This window comes from Vicia villosa, linkage group LG3 (genome assembly GCF_029867415.1).
Source record: "Vicia villosa cultivar HV-30 ecotype Madison, WI linkage group LG3, Vvil1.0, whole genome shotgun sequence".
NCBI classification, from domain to species: domain Eukaryota; kingdom Viridiplantae; phylum Streptophyta; class Magnoliopsida; order Fabales; family Fabaceae; genus Vicia; species Vicia villosa.
Window position 1 is genome coordinate 64,858,396 of NC_081182.1, and position 10,529 is coordinate 64,868,924.

Consider the following 10,529-nt stretch of genomic DNA (forward strand, 5'->3'; position numbering starts at 1 on the left):
GAGAAGCTACATAATCCTTGAAGTTTTCTATTGTTAGTCCATGATGAGAACTAAAGTTGGCGAAATTAGCATAATAAAAATTCTCAACCAGATTTAATCTCACTCATTCTCGTTACAATTTCCATCAGGTCGAAAATCACATTGTCGGAGCTCCATGCGGTGTCATGGACCGGATGGCTTCAACATGTCGAATCCGTAACAATGCAAGGAATTTGTTGAAGCTCGTCAGAGAGTACGGACTTAGGTGCAAGAGCGACCTCTGAAGGGTTCATTACACTCTTAGTCGGATCCGTAACAACGCAAGGAATCTTTTGACATTGGATGAGAAGAACCCTCGTTGGATCTTTGAAGGTGAAGCACTTTTGAGGAGAATGCTTAAAGGACATAAATTATAGGTAATAAACATTAAACCTAATGTAACAATTTTCAATAAAGAGAACCTAATGTCCTTGAAGTATAGATATTTGAATACTCTGAATTAATTTAGTTTCATTGTTTGAGAATTTGTCTAAGGTAAAACCAATCATGCAGATGCAAAAATTAATATGTAGGGGCGCTGAAACTTATGTTATCATATCATAAGTTTCTACTCCCTTTTGAGCTTTTATAGGAATAGCTTTGCATTTATTCTGATAGAAAAATCAAGAGTTCTATTATGATGCTGATTTTCTAGTTGAATAGTTTATCCTTAATTTCTTTTAGTTAAATAGTTCCCTGCACCTTCCATGACTTGTGTCGTTTTTGAGATTTCTTTGAATGATGGTGATTTTTTCAAAGATGCATGATGCTATTAATTGTGTGCTTTGTATGAATAATTATGACTGTCTCCCTTTTTAGGCTAGAAGATATGCCTCTTGATTGGAAGCTATGGAGTGGTCACTTTGTGTTTAAGCTAATTTTCTATGAGAAACTTTTTAATTTTGGTCTTGGGTCTGATTTAAGGAGACCTCATGTATAGAAATGCCACTAGTGAGTGTGTTAAAATGCTTAGTACCTACCTGCTTTTGATTTCCAATACAATTTTGGTGTAATATGATCCATGTTTGAATTCAATGTTTGAGGATAAAGATGAAAATAAATAAAAATTAATTATTAAATTTTTCTGTCTTTATATACTTCTCTCAAACATATTTTTGAGTCTACTAATATTTTAAATGTATTTTTGACTTTTATCAATATTTCAAATTCGTTTCTGATATTGTTTCAAGTGTTTTTCAATTAGGTCAATTGGTCATATATTAGAAGCATGTGGTGAAGCCAACAAACTTCTTGCTATGATTTTCCAGGTGTGTAGCATTACAAGCTACATAAATCGGTGCTTTCTTATTTTTTAGACTTTAGAATCAATATTATGGTACTACATGTTGTTAATGCAGCCTGCAGAAATTGTTGCCCTCGTCGAAATTCCAAGTCATATTCGGGATTGGGGAATTGATTTTGGAATAAGACAGGTTAGTTTTCTGTTATATAATTTTTTGTTATGAATTCAACATTCGAGAAAGGCCTTAGTAAACTAGGCTTCATCAAATTACTGAGTCTAAACTCGTGAAATTTGATTTCAGATTTAGCAGAGGTACAGAAAAGCTACTGGTTACTTGCCGTTTATTTTCGAGGCATCGTTGCCAGGTGCGGGAAAGTTTGGTTATGTAGTCTTGACAGAGAATGAAAGTTGATCATGATTTTTATTTTTGTATCTATCTCGTAATCATGGCTTGTATTCTTGTATCTATCTCGTAATCATGGCTTATATTCATACAACCTAGATCTTGACGCACTCATAATGAATGATAAGATAGAATTGAAAATCAACCTAGAACCTGTAAGATATGCGGAGCAATACAATATGGTTCTAAGTTTTTGAGTAAAGGTGGACCTGGTACAACGTAAAATGTAGACAAAACAACCAACTTAGCACGAAAAGTTTTTAGTCTATTTAAGGTTAGTTTTGTTTATTCTTATATATTTCTCAAACATGATAGATCATTGATCCAATTTATACTATAATATCCTCTTTGATTGAGAACATGAGATCTGTCCGACACCACAGGGTACACCCCTCCCTCTAATACTGCTAGGGGAGCAAATAATAATGTAGATTTTTTTATTTTAGAAATATGTTTCCTGTGGATTTAGCTGCGGAATAACCTCTGGAACTTGCTGCCAAAAATATTACCTATAAAGGTTTTAGCTGGGGACAGAAAATCTGCAGGAAAAGTTTTTCCTGCGGAAATTTAGCAAAAATCCGCAGGAAATTTGAGTATTTCTAGTAGTGATACAATACTCTTTATGCACAATTTGCAAATCACCTCTGCACCGGTGCTTCATAAAAACTGCATAGATCAAAAGAATATGTAAGAAAATAGCAGCATCACTCAGACAATAACAACAACAAATGTGACCTGGTTTATAGATCGGAGGGGCACAAGTTAGATAGTGACACCAGGAGGAGTAATCATTCAAGTCGACCTATTTAAGGAACAACAAGAAAAGGCGAGAGACATTACCCAACAAATAACACTTAAATGTTAGAATATAAAATCTAGATTTAAACTAAACACCTAAATAAACGCACAAGAACACAGCGATTCATCAAAGTTTGGTCAACCGTGCATACATCTCGAGCGTTTCACCACTTATCACTGAATATGAGCCATACTCTATCGATTAAATTAGTTTAAACGCTTCCAAAAATTGTAACTCATTGGTTTAATTAAAATATCACTACAAGAAAATTGACTTTTCGTGACACTCATAATCTGTCACTAAAAGTCAAATATCCGTCGGTAGAAGTATGAAAAACTTTTAGTGACACCTCCTTTTGGTGTCAACTTTAAGGGGGTGTGGTGTGATGCTAAACTGGATGTCACTATAACTTTTAGCTACAGACAGTATAAAATGTTTGTCACTATATCTTATTTTAGTTTAATATGTAGCAAAAGTTATACCTACGACTTTGTGGGTGTCACTAAAGCTTATATAAATATAATTTTAATATTTTTAAATTTTATTTTTTAAATACAATGAATTCTAAATTTTATTTTTTAATATTATTATTATTAAAATAAAATTATTCATTAAAAATACTTTACAATATATTTTCAACTATGACAAAACTAAATAGCTTAATCTAAACATTTATGTAAATTTTTATTAAATTCAAACATTAAGTTTCATGTCATATTATGTAAATTAGAACTACTTACAAAAAAAATATTATATACTTAAAATTTTACAATCGAAATCGAACTTTTCATGTTCTTATTTTTTAGATTCTTACAATCTAGACCTAGCAATTTCTATCATAGTCTCACTAAGCAATTCACCATAACCAACAATTCTTGAAGTATGTCTCCAAAGCTCACTCAAAAATAGTATTCCTTGTTGAAACCGAATGGACACCTAAATGTTGAGGCACGAGACTCTTGGCACTGTCAAAAATCTGAGGCTAAGGCTCCCTCTTAAAGTCAACTACTCCCCTACAAATCGCCAAAGCAACCTCTTGTTCAGTCTCTGAAATCAAAAACCAATCCAAAAATCTTAGCACACACAAATCAATTATATTATGTTTAACCATTATATAGCTTAAAAAAATACACAAACAAGAGTATTAACATTTAAATTATTAAACATATGTCCTCATTCAAATTATTTAAACAATACTGATAGTTTCTACTAAAGCAATGACTCATAATTTCTAAAGCAATGAAATATTAAACACACTTTATGAAAAAATAAACACAATAAACAGAAGTCGTGCAAAGCCACTTAAATCTAAGGCAAAGCAGAATCTTTGAAAGCAAAACAAAGCAGAACAGAGCTATTTTGGATAGTTTTATAACTTGCAAGAAGCAAGTAAAACAGAGCCATTATGTAATTTTGGTCTAAAGTTTTTTAAATGATTTCTTTTGAAATTGAAAGGAAAATATGATTTCAAAATGAAATTAACTCCAAACTTTGTTTTAACTATAAATCTCTAATGGATTTCAAAATGAAATTAGCTCCACACTATATCTTAACTCTAAATTCCTAATGGATATCAAAATAAAATTAACTCACAAATGAACTTAACTCTCACAACACATGATAATGTATTTTAATTTATAAATTGTAATAGATTATAACTGGTAGGAAAAAGTGCAGAGCAAAGCAATTGTCATTCATTTAGAAATTGAGAGATAGAATTACACAATCACACACCGTTTGATTGAAATTTGTTTGACAGTGAGGGGGGAAAACAACCACGCCACCGTCGAAACCGTGAACAACGTCGTCCTCATCACCGAAGCCGTTGTTGAAGTTGTGAACAAAAACATCGCCACTGTCGAAGCTGTAAAAAACGCCATCACCGTCACCGCGTTAGAACTAAAAATCGTGTATATACAAGAAGGACGAATATTTTGATGTGTGTTATTGTGTTGTGGCTTAGAGAATGAAAGACAAAGAAAGGATTTCAGAGAGTGAATGACAAAGAGTTGGCTTGAAGAGAGTTGTATTTTTTTTACTTATGCTATGCCAACCCATGTTGTTTTAGTTAATGACAAAAATTTAAAAAGTGAGGGGTGCAGCAGCTCCTACCCGCCCCCACCTAGATCCGCCACTGATTGAGTGTCATTTTAAACTCAAATTAATCAAGGTTCTAAACAACAATAAAATAATAACCAATAGCTCACAGTTGCAAGGAGCATACACAGACTGACAAGAACTTGCAGCAGAACAATCAAAGTCCTCTAAATTCTAATAGTAAAGTATCACAAGTTACATTTATCTCACAGTTTTACTGAGCAAACTAAACAGAATTCTTTCACTTCTAAGGAACGGGCTACACCCACAAATGGAGGAAAACGCGGATCAAAGGATTCCAGACATAATAGAACCAACGGTTGCAAACAGTCAAGAGCGGATCATAGGTTAACATTAATTAATAAAGAGATAATAGTAAGTAATATTTTCAACTAGCACAACTATGTGGTATCAAGCCCAAGGCCAAATTTCAATGTCTATATATTTCAATCCTTCCATTGCCCTTAATAGTACAGCCATTCAACATAACAGACCCCTCTCCCTTTTGCTTTCCATTAGTACCACACAGAAAGGCACAATTTCGTAAAATAGTTGGGCACAAGACATGTATCACACATCCAAATAATAATAATTTTGCACATGTTAATTTTGCTTCAAAATCGAGTTTACAATCCCGGTTAACCGACCATTCTGAACATTCAATTATGGGTCTCCGTTACATGACAATATTATTACGCTATCGGTGGAGAACTCGGGTTTAGCTAGGCAAGGTAGTATAGAAGAAAGGCAAGGTTCAGGGGTGAACAGTAGGATTAGAGAGGTGATTAAAACAAGCAATAATATACAAGAATGTATTGACTCAAGACAAAGTAGTTTGGTAAATTTTGGCAACAAATCCAAGGAACACAATAAGCAACAAATAGTTTAAAACAAACTTATTGGCAGCAAACAAAAACAACAGACACCTCTCAGTTATGAGGAGCTTAATCAGGTACAGGTGAACAAGGAGTAGAAGAATCAAGTTGAACTAAACCAAATGGAGCTAATCTCAATACACTCTAATGAGACAATTCAACACTCTCGCAGTTTTAAGGTGCATAACCAAAACAAACAAATTTCGCTACATTCTCAGCATCATGTTCCCAATATATGTATTTCTAAGGAGCACAATAATTACAAACTCTCCACAAACAAACTGATTCAAGCAAAATTATAAACATATACAAAGCAATGAAATATGTATTTATTGAGATTGCCATAAGAAATGCCTTGTTTATTGGACCTATAGAAAGCTAAGCACTTCATTTACTAGACTTATTGTAATAGAAACCTAAGCACTTTATTTATTGGACCTATAGATTCAAGAACGATTAGGTTATGGACTTATATAAATGAAGTAGCTGAGCACTAATTGTCGGGGAAAATAGTTAAAATGTCAAATAGCATACAAGTTATTCAAAACATAAGACCCTCCTTCCAAGATATGACAAACTATAAACAAGTACCTCAATCCTATGATAGAAAAGTCAAACAAAATGCATCAGAATCAACAAGGTTTTATGATGGATATATACTGAAGCAAACAATAGCTTCAACATTAAAGTTATTACTTTCAAGTCTTCAAATAGATCGAGATCATATTGAACATTGTTTAGGTCAAATACATAGTGTATGATGAGATTTTTTGACACAAATGAACATAAAAAGATTAACACATGAAAATATAGTATTCATATATTCAAAACTGAAAGAAGAAGCAAAATAAATACAGAAGTAACTGATAACAACCTTGGTATTTATGAGCGAAAGTATCCCAAATACTAGGTCCGTTTCCATCTTCAAATGATGCACTTTTATACTGCAAAAAAATTCAAATTACACAAAATTAAATACCTAATAATGCTAATTGAAAGTGATAACAACAAAATTGAAGGATGATTGTTGATACCTGAAATGCAGAAGAGGCTGAAGTAAACAGAAAGATGAAACTATGTTCTAGGGTTTGGAGTTGGGGCTTGAAACTATGTCCTCATAAATTGAAGGAGGACGAAGGAACATAGATCCATCAGACACAAAGAGTCTATGAGGGATCGATTGGAGATTGAGGGGACTGGTGATTTCAATTGGAGAATGAGGAAGGCAATATCGAATGAAGGACGAAGGAACTAGGACAATCGGAGTAGGAAGACAACGAGGTAGATCGGAGAAAGACGGTGGCGATTGCAGATGGTGATGATCGGAGACGGTGGCGGACAAGTCGGTCGGAGACTGAGAACGAGATGAATACGGTGAGGTTAAGAGTGAAGACCAAACAGTAGATAGAGAAAATATATTTTTTTATATGAAATTATTCAATTTTATTCATAATAATTGTTTCAATAAAATATATTTATGTCTAGCCTTAGGTAGTACTCCACTTGTTAAATAAATAAAAAATAGATAAGATATAGTATATATAACTATGATTATGTACTTGTTAAATAAATAAATAATATATAAGTAATATGTCTTTTAAATTAGCTACAAAATTCTTTGTAGTAAAAATATGGTAGTTAATCCTACATTTCTTGTAGTGTTTGTCTAGTATGACAATAGTGACATACAACTGTAAGTAAAAACAGTATTTAGTGACAAATATTAAGGCATCACTATAAATGGGTGTCACAATAGGGCAATTTTTTTGTAGTGTATATAATAAGATATTGTGTTTAAGACATACCATAACAATGAGTAATGAAGTTTTCTTCCTTACATAAACACGAAAATTGTGAGAGCCTGTGTATCAAATCCACAAGTTCCACCACCCCACTTTTAGATTGATCCTGACACTGAAGACACCGCGTGTAACTGGAACGTGAAAAATCCACTCTAATCCCACATTCAGGAACCTGGTCAAAAGGTTGAGCAGCACCAACATTTCTCCAATAAAACTAACATAACTTGAACAACACATAAGCATCAACCTCACACATTCAGTTTCTTTCATAGCAAAAGAACACATTGACAGATGCCTACAAAGATAACTAGCACTATCACAAGAAGAACTCTTTCCATTTAGGCTCGATCGGAATGGAATTCAAGAGGTTCAATTTGTATTTGAGGTTACTGACATTATTTCCTTCTTGATATAGAAATAGAATAACTTTTTTGATCAACAATTGAAAATCATGGATCCTACAAATTTTTTTTATTAAATTATATATGCAGTAACACAGCTCCATCCATAATCATATTTTATTTTTAAGTGGCAAAAACAAACTAATCTGCATTGTTTATTTATATGTCCAGCATAGAGCCTATGGCCCCCAAAGATTCAGAATGCAAATTATCTAAAAATATCGTTAAGAGCTAAAAGAGTAATAAAGACAACCTACAACCACATCAAAATTATTAAAGAAATTAACATTTAAAGATAAACTTGAAATTATAGGATGAGTGGTTGTTATATTAGTATATGGCATAAGTACATCTGAGTTTAAATTTTGGAAATTACTCTATTTAAAATTCACATTATTTGCAGATTATGGTTCCCTATAACTTCACTGAGTTCATTGATGACCTGACCTAAAGAACGATATTATTCTAGTGAGCAGGATTAATGATCTAAGTATAGCAAACCAATTGGGTAGCAAGGTACATTTTCTTATGAACATCATTTGAACTTGCATAGAATAATTCATGTATTTCTTTCAAATGAAAAGAGTGTGTTTTGTTGATTGTACATCGCATATCATCTATTAAACAGGAAATAGAGAGTTTGCAAGAGAAGCTGTCCAAAAATCCTTAGTGTTATTAATTCTTCTCATAAGCCACTGCTTCCTCTTCCCAAGAAAGCATAGAAAATATTGGTTGCAGGAAGTCATGCTGATAATTTGGGTAATCAATATGGTAGTGATCTTACATCCGATAAGTCGAAACATTTTATTTAAGTCTCTATCATAGCTTCTTTTGTGGAAAAATTACAGATCATCTTATTGAGAGTTAATATTTGATAACAGGTACAACCATCCTTGATGCGATAAAACAAACCGTTGATCCTGCAACCAAGGTTGTCTACAATGAAAATCCTAATGCTAATTTTTCAAGTAAAACCAATTTTACTATTCCATAGTCATTATGGGAGAACCACCTTATGCAGAAACATTTGGTGACAGATTGAATCCAACCATAGCTGAGCCAGGTCCAAGCACTAGGCATGGCAACGGGGCGGGTCGGGGACGGTTTTTACCTCCCCCAAACCCAAACCCGAATCCCAAATCAATCCCCGTTACCCGCCCCAAACCCAAACGGGGATGGGGAATTAAAACCCAAACCCGTTTTTAACGGGTTCGGGTTGGGTTCGGGTATCCCCGCCCCGCCACCATGTATTTCGTAAAATTAATTTTTTAATAAAAATATTTACTTTTTCAAAAATCAAATTACATTATAAATAACAAAATAAAACAATCTCAAAAAAATTTCATACATATATTTCAAATATTTAAAATAATAAATACAAATCAAACTATTAAAACATTAGCCACATATTTAATAATATAAATTATGAAATATAAATAATAATGTACATATTGAAATAAACGGGGCGGGTTCGGGGACGAGTTCGGGGTGGGTACTAGTGTCCCCATTACCCGACCCATGCCCATGTTTTCTAATCGGGGAAAACCCAAACCCGAACCCAAACCCAGTCAAAGCGAGTTTTCCCCGTCAACTTCGGAGCGGGTTCGGGTGGGTACCCGTGGGTCTGGGTTTTATTGCCATGTCTACCAAGCACCATCACCGATGTATGTGGCTACATTAAATGTGTAGCTGTCCTCGTCACTAGGCGCCCGGTTGTGATTCAGCATTTCTATTAAAAATTGATACACACACTTGTAGCTGCATGGCTTCCTGGAACTGAAGGCCAAGGTGTTGCCGATGTTCTCTATGGCGACTTTGCATTCCCCGGCAAGCTGGCAAGGGTGGTTTAAGACAGTTGACCAGCTACCGATGAATGTTGGTGATAAACATTATGATCCTCTATTTCCATTTGGATTCGGGTTGACGACTAACATTACCAAGTATTAGATCATGTTTATCTTTCTAAAGCAATTGTGAGATTCAACACAGAATAGAAAAGTGTTGTACACTGGTACCTTGACAGTTTCAGTAGTATATACATGTAACATACAACTTGCAACATTATATAATGCATAATAGTATGATGAATAAAAACTTAATAATTATTACTTAATACAAACAAAAACAGGACACAAGAACTTTATGGTGCTGAATACCAACCCACTGCATCATGAGACACTTCTGAATGAAAGCTTTGATGTTGAAAACAAGAGAAATAGCTGTTTTGACTCTTCTAGCATGTGCTTCAGCAAAAGACCTGAACAATGTATTGTTTCAACACAATGTTATTGTAATTTATCTGGTATACTTTTCTGGAATATATCACAAGTATTTCAAAGGATCAACTTATTTCTTTCAAGAATTTTTAAATTCTTTACCCTTTTATGGTGTTTTTAATATAAATAATCAAAATGGAGCAATTGCAAAAATACAGCTAATAGCTTTATAGGAAAAGATAAATTTATCACAAGAGAAACAAAAAACCAATACATACTTATGAATGAAAGATTTGATGATGTCTTATCTTGGCTTGAGAAATAGACGTTTTGATTCTTCTAGTATGTACTTCAACAAAAGACCTGTTCAACGCATTATTTCAAAACAATGTTATCCGACATAATTTTCTAGAATCAACTTATTTATTTGAAAGATTAAATTATCAATATGAGAAAGAAACCTAAACCATAGTGGTTGGAAAGTAATATTGAGTAAAAAAACATATGAACATGGAATATATATATATATATATATATATATATATATATATATATATATATATATATATATATATATATATATATATATATATATATATATATATATATATATATATATATATATATATATATATATATATAGGAAGTGGTGGAAGATGTATACCGATTGAACAC

The 10,529-nt window shown here is 33.0% G+C and overlaps 1 long non-coding RNA gene across 1 annotated transcript; it reads right to left on the reverse strand.

The window, feature by feature from the left end:
• Positions 1-3,199: 3,199 nt before the first annotated feature.
• Positions 3,200-6,882, reverse strand: LOC131661708 (uncharacterized). The gene is made up of 4 exons (XR_009301222.1): positions 6,470-6,882; positions 6,310-6,379; positions 4,198-4,327; positions 3,200-3,510 (listed from the first exon to the last, which is right to left on the reverse strand). It is a non-coding gene; the product is annotated as an uncharacterized LOC131661708 (long non-coding RNA).
• Between the last annotated feature and the right edge of the window lie 3,647 nt (positions 6,883-10,529).